This window comes from Perca flavescens, chromosome 8 (genome assembly GCF_004354835.1).
Source record: "Perca flavescens isolate YP-PL-M2 chromosome 8, PFLA_1.0, whole genome shotgun sequence".
Lineage (NCBI taxonomy): Eukaryota > Metazoa > Chordata > Actinopteri > Perciformes > Percidae > Perca > Perca flavescens.
In genome coordinates this window covers 4,882,044-4,898,259 of record NC_041338.1, presented here as the reverse complement: position 1 = coordinate 4,898,259, position 16,216 = coordinate 4,882,044, and the positions used below count along the sequence as shown (strand labels likewise).

At 40.1% G+C, this 16,216-nt stretch overlaps 1 protein-coding gene across 1 annotated transcript in view; it reads left to right on the top strand.

The window, feature by feature from the left end:
* Positions 1 to 6,066: 6,066 nt before the first annotated feature.
* Positions 6,067 to 16,216, top strand: part of LOC114559521 (solute carrier family 45 member 3) — a 44,746-nt gene continuing 34,596 nt past the window's right edge. Inside the window, exon 1 of the mRNA XM_028584179.1 lies at positions 6,067 to 6,195. The gene's annotated coding sequence lies outside the window, so the exon portion shown is untranslated. The remainder of the gene's footprint in view (positions 6,196 to 16,216) is intronic.

Genomic DNA, 16,216 nt, shown 5'->3' with positions numbered 1-16,216 from the left:
CGTTGGAGAACTTTTGGGAAGGGGCGGAATACTTTGATTGGATGAACCATCTGTCTATCACCTATGTTGGTGATAGACGGGCCAAATCAACCAATCAGATCCACGAAGCGTATGAAAATACAACCACAAGCCCGACCCTGCTGCTGCAGGCAAAGCATAGCTCGTAAGCTCAGCATGCAAGCAACATGTCGGTAAAGGATATTTGCCGTTTGTGTAACGAGAATTTAGGAATAAAAGGCACCATTTCAGGTTCCCGGACCATATTCCAAAAGAAGGATCCAAGAGAAGAAAAGCATTAGCGAGCGGCTAACCGAATTAGGGCTACCGCTGGCTGATAATACTGGTTAGCTGATTGGATATGATTCTTGAACTTTAAATATAACTCAACTAAAAAAACAAATCCAACCTATGGGAAACTCCTTAACACATATTAAATCTATAAAATAAAGCAATACATTAAACTAGAGCTGGGCAATATATCAATATTATATTTATATATTATATGAGACTAGATATTGTAGATTTTGGATATCGTAATATGGCATAAGTGTTGTCTTTTCCTGGTTTTAAAGGCTGCATTACAGTAAAGTGATGTCATTTTCTGAACTTACCAGACTGTTCTAACTGTTCTATTAGTTGCCTTTACCCACTTAATCATTATAACATTACTGATGATTATTTATCAAAAAATCTCATTGTGTAAATATTAAGTGAAAGCACCAATAGTCAACACTACGATATTGTTGCGGTATCGATATCGAGGTATTTGGTCAAAAATATTGTGATATTTGATTTTCTCCATATCGCCCAGCCCTACATTAAACCCAAATAGATTAGATGAAATATGTTGTAGTACACTGCCACAGCCTACTGGAAACTCTAACTTATATTTCAGATTTTTGGTAAACCATATTTCAACATATTGCAGTCAGTAACTTTACACCGAGCGCATCATTGTGAAACTGAATGCGGCACAATAATCGTTACCTTGATCATCCTGTTTTCTTAATCTCTGGAAGCCAAAATCTTAATATTAAAAAAATTAAATTTGATTAATTGGCCAGTCCTAACATAACTATACAGATAGATGGAATAACAGATCTGTGCTTTAAAGGGGCGCTATGCAGTTTTGGCCATATCACTTTTTGCTCGTAGGTTTCTCTATAGAGCTCCCCCGACAGCTTCGGAATAGATATTTGGCAGCTCCGATGTTTACTCATGTCTGACTCCTCGCTCGGTCAGTCTGCCGTTTCCTCTTTCTCTGTTCCTCCGACAATGCTTTCTGCTTCTTTTTTGCCGTCTCAGCCATGACGACAGTGTGAAAAACTCCATCGCTACCTTGTTAGCCGTTTCCTGAATGGGCGTATGTGTTAAGTGCCGTGAAGCAATTCGTTACATCGCGAGACCTGATATCACGTGATACTTCCTGACGCTGAGGCCGGCCAAAAGTTGCAAGGGTGGTTTTCCGCTAGGGGGGAGCGAGATGACCACCATTCAACTCGAAAAAAGGTACAATCACCATTCCAATGACTCAGAAGCTGTTCAGTTATGGTAAATTAAGCTAAAAAGAACTGCAGAGTTCCCCTTTAAATCCCGTTTTGTTTGTTTGAATGGACAGTATGAGGGTTCCTGTTAACACATTTCATCTGTTGAATGTTCACAAACTAGCCCCGATGTTCAGCCATCATATAAGATTCGGCAGTCTAAACCATTGGGTAATTAGCTTGATATTTGGGGGGCAGATTTTTTTTTTCTTCTCAGAGAGAAGTGACATAAACTTGGCTCCTCTAGTCTTCGAGACAAATGGCGTTGCTGCTGAGATGAGCAACGCGCAGGTGTTTTTATGCTGCATTGCAGTGACTTATAGTGAGGATCACTTTTCGTGTGTGTGTGTGTGTGTGTGTGTGTGTGTGTGTGTGTGTGTGTGGGGGGGGGGGGTGGGGGTATGGGGGTGTGGGTGTGTGTGGTCCCTCCTCCCCTCTACCTCTTTAACAGCAGATGGCACTGTTCCTAAAGACAAAGATGTGAAAAAGGGTGACTACACAGGCACTTACACACTCATCTGATTATTAAAAAAGATCAAGTTTAAACGAGCGTCTGCAGCTCGTTGAAATGAATCTGAAGAAATGTTAGTCCACATTCATTCGTGACCAAGAAGGGACCGCTGTGAAAAGCTCGGCCTCAGTGTTTTTTTTTGTATCTTCAATGGTTAACTGCTTGTCAAATGTGTGGAGCACTTGAATCTAATCAGATGTGTTTTCTGTATAATTACTGTATATGTTTACATTTTTATGTTTTTAATTAAAAAAAAAACTCTCGCCACACTGATTTGATGTGAATTCTTCATAAAATCATACGCTCAAAACAAACTTTTTTTTTTACATTTTGGCTGATTACATTTTTTTATCTTCCCCTCTGCCAACAGTGGATACACTATAGTGGCGTTCGGGTCAGCGTTTTATTTAGCGTTGATGGGTTTTCCACGGGCACATCATCTCTCTGAAGCTAATAATCCATGTCAATCATTGGAATTACATTCCTCTTACATCGAATGGTGGCCCATAGGCCATTTCAGACGGACTGAAGTCAATTTAGCTTGTCAGAAAGTTTGCCGCAGTGGAAGATTGTAAGAGTTGAGAGTGTAGCAATCAAAGCAAGTTGTCGTGACTTCTTTTAAGATAAACAAGATGGCCAGCGGGCTCCGAGAGAGTTATGACATTTAATAGCTTCATGTTGAAACCTGCGACTGTTTATATCGCGCGGCCATGCTGAGAACCCACAGAATTGTAAGACTGTGTTGCTGAGTGTTTGGCATTCTTTGGATTGGTCTCAGTGGCCTGGAGTGTTGGGTTTCCTCGGGAAGACAGTGCAGGGTGTTGATTCAGAACGCAAGTCCACCTCTCCTCCTCTCTCACTTCTGGACACATGACTGAAAATGATCAGAGCAAACATTCACAAACTGCATTATGAAACGTCATATAAAGCATTTTTTTGTTAAAGAACTACAGCAAACTCAGTTCTATGTTCCATCACCTGTTAAACGCTGTTTTGACAGAAGTTAACCCTTGTGTTGTCTTCCCGTTGCCCATGAACTTGTCAAAATTAAATTTTCAACGCCTTTTTAAAATGTTTTTGCCACTTATTTCAACAGTTTTTTTTTTTTTAAATTCATGGTCAATAAACCTAGTTTATGACATTATACCTAATCTTTGAGGTAAAACAAAGCAAAAATGATGAATTATTTTGACTAATAGTTAAGATTAGAGGATGTTGAGTGGATCACAGACTGGTTTATGTCAAAGTTTAGTCAGGATACTGTTTTGAAACCATTTAAATTTTTTTTTTCAAATGCTATAAAATTAAATAAAATGCAGTGAGAGTAATCGTTAATTTAACCTGCATTGGTTCCATACAACATCCAATGTGCATCCATGTTATTTTTCAGCAATTTGGTTGAAAGAAACTCCTATTTCTGATATAAAAATCTTTGACAATGGGTCAAATTTAACAGGAGGGTTGAACATTCTGAAATTTCCCAATTTGGGATTAATAAAGTCTATCTAATCTAATCTAAGGCCCTCTTCAGTCAAACCAGAATGGGCTGAAGTAGCCCACTCATTGGATGGGGATGTCCACTCACTCACAGGCACAGAAACGGGACCAGGGAACAGTCATCATCATCTTCAGCATGGCCATGCCATAAACCATAAACTTGTTTGTCTTGAAGAGGGCGCTGTTTCAAGTCCGTTCAAGTGGAAACTCAGTAAATCAATTGACATCAGTCTTAATGATCTATATGGGCCAACTGAGGAAAACCATAGTGATTGGTAAAGGAAGATACAATATAGGTTTATATTCCACAACATCTTGATGAGAAATGCAATTTTTTTTTCTCACATGTGATAACGGACAGTTGTAAGTGAACTTTGTGAACTTCCTTGGGAATTTCTCAGCCAGACCAGTGCAATAGTTGTATCCTTACGGAGCAGTATTGATGATAATTGATTTTCTCACTTCATGTAATGTGCCTGGGAATTACAAGTCTGAGGAATGGATGGCATGCCAGCCCCATGGCTGGACAACAATCTGATGATATGCAAGAATTTAAGGATAGTTAGAAAAAGAATCCTAAACATTGTTTGTTTGTTTTCTGACTCTACTGTCTACTTTTTTTTTTTTTTTTTTTTTAAATCCTCAGGTTTATGTTTTGACAGCAACACCACTTGGCAAATTGTAGCTATTAGCCTACATACACGTTTAACAGCCAAACGTATGGGATAAGAGCCTAATTGGTACATTGTGGAACCTGATAATGATAAGTAGATGCCTGGTTATTACTGCTTCATGCAATTAACTTATAGCATATTCATTTGAGCAAACAAAACTAGAAAGCTGGCTTGCTTTCTGTAAAAAAGTGAGTTACAGGTTTTGTTTTAATTCTTTTAACCTTTATTTATCCAGGTAAGTCGATTGAGAACATGTTTTCATTTGCAACAACGACCTGTCACATTCACACATTCATACCTGGAAGCTGGCCCAGTACAACCACAGTCTGATCTGCTGGCCACTGAGCAGTGGAGAGGTTGGGGTTAAGGGCCTTGCTCAAGGGCACCTCAGTGGTGGTGGTGGTGAAGCACTGCTCTTACACTTTCCCCAGATTTTTTTTCCTGTCCGTCTGGGGATTGAACCGGCCACCTCCCGGTCCCCAGCTCTAACCACTAGTCCACCACATCCGATATTATAATATATAACATGAACTTCCCAACCTCAAATGTTGTGAGCGGGGCTAAATTCGGCTGGCATGTATATTTCAACCTTACAATTAACGATATTGATATTAATATATCACCATTGCACTGAAATGTCTCGCACTTTATTGTGTGCACTTAAATCTCAGACTATGCTGATATTGCACTATTCCTTGTGTAAAGTAACAAGGATGCTCGGAGTAAACGTTGGCAAAGGAAGAAAACAAATCTCTAGCCTACAATTAAATACAGAAGAGAATATGTTATTAAAATGGTAACGATAGTCAATAAATAATAATAGAAACGTTATTTAAAAAAGACAAACATTCATTAATTAATTTATTTATGTATTTCTTTATTTACTCAACTGTTTGTTTACAGCCGTTTTCCTCTCACGTCACAGGCAAAGCTACCGGAACTTGCTATGTTTTTGCTTAAAGAAATAAAAGCTCAGTGTTACCGTTATGAGGCAGTTTGAAAAGAACATTATAAACCATTAAAATGTGTGTCTTTGTATTAGTATAAGTTTAATATGGACGCACCTTAAAGTATATGTATTCGTTTATTTGTTTTTGTTTTGTATGGAGGTATTAATCAGCAAAAAGTGCCCGTTGCCACTAGCCTGGATGAATCAGAATTAATCCAAAGCATCTTAAACAAACAAGGACTTTGACTCCGGTTAATCTTTGCTCTCAAAGTACAACACTCACTTAACATATAAAGAAATAAAAACAGGACCGTAAGAAATATATAAAAAAAATACTGTTACAGTATAACAATACAATAGAATTTACAAATTTACAAAAAATATACAATAACAATTGAAGAGAGGGAAGGGGAAGGAATAGTGCAATATCAGTATATAGTCTGAGATTTAAGATTTAAATATAAATATAGGCTAGTGCAAGACTAGTGCAATGGTAATATATTAACAATATTGTAATTGTAGGCTACAATTACAATATTGTTATTTGCTAACAATTTGTAGCCGAACCATTTAAGTTGTAGCCCACAACATAAGGTCCAGAAGTTCATTATTATAATAGTATATTAATATTATTATATGTTCATATTCTGACTATAATCTAAGTATGACGACGTCAACCATAGACTGTATAATATGGCTTGCTCGCAGTGGTGGCTAACGTAGCCTACGTTAGCCACCATAATAAAATAATATGTCTATGTTAGCCACCACTGCGAGCAAGCCATATTATACAGTCTATATGGTTGCTAATGCTTTCGGTCCGTTTATTTTGAAAGCTAAGACCGTAAGTTGAAACCGTGAGTTGTAACTGAGGCTAGCTTGACGGCGGTACTGGTCACAGCTGGGTATCTGGCTCTCTCCCACAGCTCTCTCTACAAGTTGAGCAACAGCGAGCGGTACGTCGGGAGCGAGCGGAGCAAGTTGCTGCGCTGATTTTTCCGGAGCTGCGCTTAACTTGAGGTGAAGTTGCACTTAAGAGTCCTTCAATGAAATAATGTATTTATTTGAAAAAGATACCGCACCTGTTTATTAGACGTGCTAAATAACTTAACGTTCGCTGTGTGGGTTAAAACTTCAACTTCATTGTATATGTGGCTGCTCTAAGTCTAACAACGGTCGACGGCGGCTGAACTGCAGACAACGGGGATACAGTTCGACCCCAAACGTCGGCGTGTATCGCTGGTTTTGTAGCCTACGACGCCAAAAACAGATTTTTGGCGGAGCTGGAAATGGAAGCGTTTTTAGTTAGTGTGTGCTTTGAGCCTGCGGTTGAAAGGTGTAATTGTTAGCTATGGTCCAGCAGCAGCATGGTGCTGCTGGAAGAGTTTCCACTCTTGATTCGTTGCCTGCGGCTCTACCAACAGGCTCCCTGCCTGCCCACACTGATGTGGTGCCAAGTGCCATGGTGGCAATAACTTCACAGACTTAACAGCGACCGATTGAACCTTCTCTGTCCACACACACACACGAAAGCCTTCGTCTAATTCGCTGTAAACATTTGGCGCTGAACCCCGCTGTTTTGACACATGGATAGATATATAGGAGTGTGAGGCGTTTCAGGACACCCTGTTTGCAAAGTTGCTTTCAGATTTACCGACTGACATTAGGGTGGCTGGGCGATATGGAGAAAATCAAATATCACGATATTTTTGACCAAATACCTCGATATCGATACGATATTGTAGTGTTGACTATTGGTGCTTTCACAAAATATTTACACAATGAGATTTTTGATAAGTACTCATCAGTAATGTGGATATAATGACTAAGTGGGTAAAGGCAACTAATAGAACAGTTACAACAGTCTGGTAAGTTCAGAAAATGACATCACTTTACTGTAATGCAGCCTTTAAAACCAGGAAAAGACAACACTTATATCATATCAGGATATTACAGTATCCAAAATCTAAGACGATATCTAGTCTCATATCACGATATCGATATAATATCGATATATTGCCCGGCTCTAGAACATAAGACTTGTTTTATTCTCAGGCTACTTAATGAGAAAACGTTCTTTGTGAGCCAGCTTCGCCTTTCTACAGTTGACAGCTGAGCAGAAATCCCAGTTTGGAAGTACAACTCCTACCAGAACATACAGTATATGGGTCTTGCTCAACAGCAGTGGTTGTTGAATAAGATGATGAATGAATCAGTGACTGCTCACTGCACAATTTCCAAGTAAGTTAGTCCTTCCTGTCAGAACCTTTAACTTCCTCCTTGCCCTGATTACTCACTCTTCTCTTCTTGTTATACTGTAAGTAGGCTACCAGCAATGTTTTCGTTACCAGCTAGGCTAACTCTTAATGGTGACAGTAGAGTGACGGACACATTTTAAAATCTTGGATTAAGCCTTGTCTGCTAATTGTTTGCTATTAAATCAGTTTATTGATGCTTAATAAAGCTCATTTTGCTCACAGGAAATTCTCAAAAAGGTGACGCTGCATTGCTCTTGTTGCCTTGTTTTCACCGTGTTGTGGCCAGACGTTAACCTTTTTGCATAATGGATCACTCTGCTTATTTTTGCCTCACTTTTTAAAGCCTCTTTTCTTACTTTAATTTCTTCATTTTTAGAGAATACAATGTCGGGAATGTAAACCGCATTTTCTACTGAGTAAACTCCTTCTGTAGAAAGCTGTTGAGAGCTAAAAGTTTCAATTCTTCTTTTTTTTTTGTGGGTATCCGGTTCTTTGGATTGTACTAGACCCTTCAAGATCCAAAGACCACATTAAGAAGGAAGAGGATCAAAAGGTTAAACAGCTTTAAGCCATGACAGAGGGACTTTTATTGTCATCGTGACTGTGACTCTGCCGTTACACAAAGACCTCTTTCCCCTTTCCATAGACCACTCAAGTGTGTTATTCATTCCACCCTGGAAAATAGACTCTTCTCTTCAGCCCTGTTGGCCCCGGCAGCTCTTCTCCTCTCTTCTCTTGACAATATTTAGTTTGCTTATAACCAACTTATAATAATACAAATACTAATCTCCTCTGTTAGCGTGTGTAAAACTACTTTCCATGTGAGATCCCTAGGGTGTATAATGCATTAACATCATCCAAAAGTATGACTACTAATTAGTAGGCCTGTCGCAATATGCAATAAATCAATTAATCGCGCGATAAATAAAAATGAGCTGGATCATTTTTAGATGGAAATTATTGCGGCTAGAAAAATTTCCGTTTTATTTATTGTTTTTGATTGTGTTTGGTTTTTATTCCAGTGCATTTTTTATTAACAGAGACTGAGAGTCCATTTTATTTATCATGCAATGATCATGATAAATAAAATGTTTTTGGTTGTTTTGTTCATTTATTGTGGATATTTAAAATGTCTTCCAGTTCCAGTGTTAAATATTCTTTAGAAATAAAAGTTTATTGATCTTTGAAAAGGTGTACCTGCAATATCATGCCATTATCATTATATTAGATGAAAATGGTTTCAGAACGACAATATTATCGTTTATCGCAATCATTTCTGGGACAATTTATCGTCCAGCAAAATGTATTATCGTGACAGGCCTACTAATTAGTAGGGTTGGGTATCGTTTGGATTTTTACGATTCTGATGCCGAAACGGTACTTTTAAAACAATTCCAATTCCTAAACCGATTCTTGAAAAACTGAAAAATGACATCAAAGATGCAATATGTTTACTAGCGAAGCAATTTTTTTATAAAAGAACGTTGAAAAAAGTGACAAAAATGCTGTGAAAAAAGCTTCAAAAACATGGGAAAAAAAACAAACTTCAAATAAAGTGCAGAAGAAATCAACAAAGACATTGAAAAAAAAAAAAGAGACAAAAAACTTCAAATACGTGGGGAAAAAAGTGACAAAAACGTCGTAAAAGCTTGAAAAACATAAGGAAAAGCGACAAAAGTATAAAAAACGACCCAAAAAAAATTGTTAATTTTGACCAAGAAAATTTTAAAGTTGCATGGTCGAAGTGCAGAATCCTGATCACAAGTAATATTGTTATCACGATATCCAACGTTTTTGCATATTGCATATTTTCCTCATATCGTGCAGCTCTACTACTAATGATCAATGACTACCATTCATTACATGATCAGAAAGGCTGATCTCAGAGCAGCCACATTCTTCTTAGCACTCACTACATCCCATGTGTTGCCCCAGGAGGACTTTTTGCTGCTCTCTGCAGAGCTCGTCTGTTCTCCAGTGATAGAAATGCTTCTTTACCCAGGATGCTGTGGCCAGACCAGCTGGCTGTTCTCTAACTGCTTTCTGACAGTCTCATATACCCTCGAGCCAAGCGCAGGATAACCGCCCACTGTCGAGGACACCAAGCTACTTAGGCAGACTGACGGCTTTGCCGTTTTAATCAGTCGTAGGCTGTTTATCTCCAGCTCGGAGTGCTTTCCATGCGTATACCTGGATTCTCAACGAATTACACTCGGCTTCTGCATATATGCTTTTTGAAGACAGGTGGTGGATTACGTGGTGGGTGTGATTTTTTTTTTATCTTCCTAATGCTGAGGGCCTCTTAAGCTCTGTGTCCTCTTCAAAGCATTGTGTGCTGCTGTTGCTCTGGTATCATGTGTAGCCATGAACAATCACAGGTATGCGATGTGTACAATGGTTGTCTCTCACATCAGAGAAGTGCAGGAGACAGTACTCAACTTCAGTGGGAACGTGCTGGCTCACGGCTCGCATGACAATTTCTTTACGTTGCTTTCAGGTTTTAACTGTCATGTCCTCGTTTAGTCAGATTAGTCGAGTTGTGGTGCTTCAATGGCCTAAACTGAGTTTTTCTTTAGTTTTTGTTGTGTAGACTAAGTCATGGGAGATGTTTCCTTTTGTTGCTGTGCCGCAATTTTATGCATTATTCTACTGATTTTACTACAGATTTTCTGTCAGGGGGGAATTAGATTAAACTTTGTCTGCACTTTAGTTGGACCACTTGCCTTGGTGTTTTATGTAAACTGAGCTGTTGGCTTTGTTTATCAGTGTTTTAAGCCCCCAATGTCTCTACCTTCCAGGCAGCGCTGCCTGGAAGGCACTAGGATTAGGCAATAGTTATGGTTAGGGTTAAGGTTAGGTGCCTTGAAGTCAACGGTTGCAGCGCTGTCTGGAAGAAGACGTTAGGGGCTTAAAACACCATTGAGCGTTGGCTTTAGGCCGGCTACACACTGGCGTGAGCGTGTCAGCTGCGTGGCGTGTCCGTTTGGATTTCGGCTCCCATGTTAACAGGTTAGAGCGTACACACTGCCTGCGTGACACGCACGTCTCAGAAAACGTGCACATGCTAAAAATAGAACGCCTATTTTTCATGTGACACGCAAGCGTGTTGGAAGTGTTTCCAGGCAAAATAGAATAGGAAAAGATGTTTATATGTCATTTTAACACGAATACATATTAATAAATGACATTTTGATGTTTGAAAGTCTCTAGGTTTTGAGATAAAGGCAGATATATAAATGTAATACAATTTTTTTTTTAAATATTGCACCTGTCAATACAGAACGAAATATTCTGTAGCCTATTTTGCTGTCAATACTGCCGACGTTGTTTTTGCTGTAATCAAATCAGTATATATTTATGTTTAACATGAAGTATACTACTGCTTGAGTGCAGTAATCAATGGGAAACATCCATGTGTACAGACAAGGCTAGCAGCAGCAGCGCCGCGTCAGACACGTTTCTGGTGTGTAAAGACATCGAAAACGCCACGCAACAAAAACGCCGCGCTCACGCCACTCGGCCAGTGTGTAGCCCGGCCTTAACAGACTCCACGATGGCTGCCTCTGTTTTCTCTGTCTCTGCATGAACTCCGATTTAGTTCATTTGTCAGATCTGCGTGGTGTATTTTGTTATCTTTAGGCAAACTAGCATTCAAGCTGCTTGGGCCTTGCACATACTGCTAAAGTGAATGTGTCCCTCAAGTGCTAATCATTGTAAAAACAGTGAGCTCATTTGTCAAAACAGGAGGAAGGAGGGAGAGAAATGGTAATGGTAAAATAAAAGTGATGGAGGGGACCACCACCACCAATCAAAAGTAACACAGCACCTGTGCACAGACTGGGTAAATCTGGCAAGTGCTGGAATGCACATTATTAGACCGCTATAACTCACTAACAGTGGGGGGGAAAGGCTAAATAGTAAGCAACCTGTCTGGATGCTGGATGTATCATTGACGGGAAGCATACAGAGTGCAAATGTGTTTCCCAGCTCACTGCAGACTGCGGGGTCAAAGTCCAAACTGTTTCCCTGTAATAGTGCTCTACAACCAGCTGGGTCGGAGAGAAAGCCCGCCTTTAGGCTCCCCTAATGGGCCAAAGCTAAAAGAAAAGGTGACAGCTACCCTACCACCCAGGAATGTCACCTCTGTGACATTGTTATCATTCAGCGCTTTCATTGTTTTTGACATTATGGCTGCTTTCTCACAGTTGTTGCTGGGAATGTTAACAGCCAGTTTCCCTTATGTCATGACAAGGGTTTTTAATTCAAGAGGGTTATACTGAGGGGAAAAAAAGTCAATTTATCAGGGTGCAGTAAGTAACTGAGAACCGTTCTCTCTGAGAACGATCAAAAAAATGGTTGGTAAACATGTTTATTGGTAATTAAACAGTGTTTCCTCTATGTTGACGGCCGCCCGCCATGGTAAAATTTCTGCCGCCACGGTATCAGAAATAGGGCAGACGCACAACAGGGTTTCCGCTATCTACACCGCGCACCGCCGCTCCTTCAGCTGTTTATGAAAAGTGATAAAGTCGTAATTACACGACTCTGCAGAGTCATATGAAAATATGAAAGCTACAGTTTATTGGAAAATAGCATTATGGACACTGAATTTGATGAATTTACTGTTTATCAGACCCCAGATGAGACAAGAAGCTAACGTTAGCGAATGCTGCGGTGACGGTGCCTCTGACTCCCCGCTGCAGGAGACGCTCTATTCCTCCGACACGCTGCATTAACGTTACATACCGCTCAAAACCAACATGAAAAACATTGCTAGTAATGTTCACTCAGCGTTTTGTTTTGTTGTTAAACTGTGTGCAAAATAAGCGGTGACGTTAAATCACCCTACGGTACTGTCTATTTGCTGGATGGTTTCAAGGTAACGGTCGGTAGCTAACATTAGTAGATAAGCCCGTACTTTTTGACGTTCTACACCCCTTCCCACGTTGAACCCTGTAGATCAATTTTGTTTAAATATATTTCTGTCCATTCGAACTCCTAAATCACCATATTAGCATTTGGATATATACACCATTGCCTATTATGGTCTTGAACAGGACTCCATTTGCTCTGGTTTCAACTGCCTTTGGACTTGGTCTTGACTCAACTCGACAGGACCTGGTCTTGGACTTGACTTGGACTCGATTAAGTTGGTCTTGCCTACAGCCCTGTAACATACTAACACCTCTCTCTCACTCTCTCACTGGGGCATCGTGAAATGCCTTCCTCTGACAGTATGATGTCAGGATCAGAGCCCCCCTGGGACCACTCCTGGGATCATGGCTAACTTTAATTGGTGTGAGAGGGTGAAGGCATCATATAATTCAGGCATCTAGGTTATGTGTGTTCTTTTAATATCTGATCTGATTAAAGAATTTTCCCTATCTTCTCTTCAGTTTTGCATGAAATCGCTCCATGCCAATGTGTGTGGGTACACTGGCACCGGTTCAGTTCTCTAGTGGCTTGCTTGGCCAACTGCTTTTCTCTTTAGTCCTAATGTGTTGCTCTGTTTTTTTTTGTCATTCAAACTTGAATGCACTGTAAAACAATGGGTGAAATGTGCCAACTGCACAGCAGTTTCTTAAAACAGAATGATTTTAGTAACTTATGGGAAGATGGCATTAATTTGGTATGGCTGGCAAAAGTAACTGTCTACTGATGTTTAGCTTTCTCATGCCTGTGCAACACTAGAATAAATGATAGAAGGATACTACTGTGTCTTTCCGTCTGCTTTGGCGAGCAAAAAAACAAACAAAAAACAGACCCAACCAGTCTGACTCTATTTGTGTTGTTCCTAATTCAATTTACTGACTTTACTTAGTTCTGCCAACATGGTTCAAGTGTGGAGCAGACTGCGTGGCATCGAAGGCAAAACAGCCTCAGGTCCAGCTCTCATGAAAGGTGGGGAACAGACGGCAAACAAGCCCATCGCTTTTCCATAATTTCTTATTAATGAGAAGCACTACTTGACAGTTTGACATGGCTTCTAAACCACAGGACAGGCCCTAGAGTAGGGATTACTCCGGCTTGTCCTTTCGACGTTTTTCCATGGTGATAAGGACTTGGCCAGATGTTTGCAATACATATTCACACTCTCTTTGACTGAAGTCGGAGAAGCCCTAGAGAGTAGGCTATGTAAAGTGGCAGATCTGGAAAGAGCAAATCCGGTTAAGGCGTTTTTAGTGCGCCAAATTATGAATGACCCTGCCACCTTCTAATAATTTCTCACTGAAACCACCAGGAAACGCCAGGCAAACGGGACAGTGAAAGGTTTCCAACTGGAATCAGCCCTCTTTGAAGTTTGTCTCTGCGAATGGGAAAAACAGCATATTATAAGACACCACTGTGTTCTCTTTCATGTAGCAAGCTGAAAGGGATGCTATTGAGTGTTTAGAGGGAGACCTTTGATATGTGAGATGCTCTGTGCCTTCTGAAAAGGACGAAGCTTATGATTTGAGTCAATATGTGTGTGTGTGAGTGCTTTGATGCCTGCTCCCACCAGTACAATGTTTTTTGCCAGAAATGTTTCGATCAGTCGTCATGGACCCTACAGCTCGCATGTGTGAAAAGGCACCTTCTCGTGCACATCTGTAGTGTACGGTACACACACACGCGCACACACGCACACACACGCACACAGATGCACACGGTCACATCTAATGGAATTGCTGTTCCTCTTTAGTTGACAGTAAACAATGTCCCGTTTGTGAACTCGTGTTGGTAGTTTGATATTGACTTGAGTGTCCAATGTTTAGAGGACATGATTAAAATGAAGGAAGGAAAGAGTTGTCTTGATTACATGTTTCTTGCGTTGGCATGCTTTTCATCTTGTAGAGCTGATGATTGATGATTTCTTATTTCCCAGAACGCCCAGGGTAGCCTTCCCGGGAAAACGCAGACTAAAAGGCGGAAGGCTCTTCCGCCTTTTAGTCTGCGTTTGTGTGTGTGTGTGTGTGTGTGTGTGTGTGTGTGTGTGTGTGTCAACATGCCTTCCTGTGTATTCTACCGGACAGAGAGGAGGAGAGAGGACTTTGCCCTTCTCTTCCATCTTTACCATCTGTTTTGTGTAGCATTTGACTGAGGCGTTAATCATTGTGCCTCGGGGCCACTGCTGCTCTGACAACAGCTGGAAAGAGGAGATGGACCTGTTGATGTTCATCTGTCCTGTCTGTCAGTCCTCTATGCACTGCTGTATCAACTGTAACTATGCAGCTGGAAGGTTCATAACCTTGGTGTTTCTTGAGAAACAGCTGGAAGGGCCTTCCTGGCACCATTTCCTCTATCCATAATGTCTCTCAGCCCTCAACTTCCTATAAGTCACACAGTCACTACCATTTTCTTACAAGTATTTTATTTTATTTTTTTTATTTACTGACTTGCGTTTAAGTGTTTAGTGAGAAATGACATGGTATGCAGTAATCTTATGTTCCCTATGAGTTTGTGATTTCTTTATTAGGTAACATTATACAGTATTTGCAACCAGATATTACTGATTAAACAGCATTGAGTAAGACTTTATTTTTCTTTCTTTTTTATAAAACCAGTAACAATTCAGGGGAAGAGTGGTACTTGTTTGATTGATTGATTTTATTTGACCACTTCAATATAAAAATATGAAACAGCACTCTGTGTCATACATTAAAAATACATAAATAACACAATAAAGCCCAAAGACTTATTTCCATTGTGGTCCCTACTGCAGCACGGGAGACACGGAGAGGAATTCCAAATCAAAACCCCCACAAAATATACATTTTAGATCAACTTGCGAGAGAAGATTGAGGGAAAAGCTGCTAAAATCTTACTTTGCACGGCAGCTGGATTATCGTGATATCGCGCGAGAATTGCGGGATCACATATTGCACAAAAATCCATTTTGTCGGTCTGTCAAGTCAGGCATTTTTGTCCGGACGGCAGCAGACCGAACCAATTAGCATCCAGTGAGTAGCTACAGCTACAGGCGTGGTTTAGGTGTGTGACTGCCGTGACTATTCGTTTTAAACAACAATGGCGGACATCATTGACAGATGCTTTATCCAATCACATGCCAGGTATTTTTTTTTGAAAGTTCCCGCCCTTTCCGAAACAGTTTCCAGTGACGGCTTGTGAGATGGTTCTGTGTAACAAACCATCTGGCACGTCTGGGAAGCTAAAATCAGGAAGACATCAAAGTAACTGTAGAAAGTTCTGATTTGTGTCGAAGTGGTTTTTGAGAAGAGAATGTCACTCTCACCAGACTGCTTTTCCTTCCTGTCCATTTCATAAGAAACACAGTGGTGTCTGACTCTGGTGAGAATTAAAATAATACTTTCCCCTTGCTCTTTGGTGTTGTTATGTGTTTGCTAAATTACAGGAGATGCTTGAAAATGTTTAGAAAAGATGGCAAATCTAATTTTATTGTATAGAAGTATTTATTAGTAGGATAACTCCTTGAGATGAATCATCTCATTTTCGAAGGGGGTCCTTAAAACAGTTAAACAGTAAATACAAAGCACAAAATACATTCACACATACACACAGCACTCCCAAGCCTGACTGCTCCAACACCAACTGAAGTTTATTTTCTGAATCAACTGAATCCATATGAGCTTTAAAAGAAAGCGGAGAGTCAAGCAAGAGATATTTAAATTCCTCCCCTTTCTCCAGGTGTTGTCCCATCCAAGAAGTGAATTGTATTCGGTCGGTAATTAGAGCCTTAGCAAACAGCAGTGATGTGGGTTACCAGAGTAAGCTAATCAATTAAGTTATGAATATAATGTAATCGCTAGCACTGGCTGAGTCAA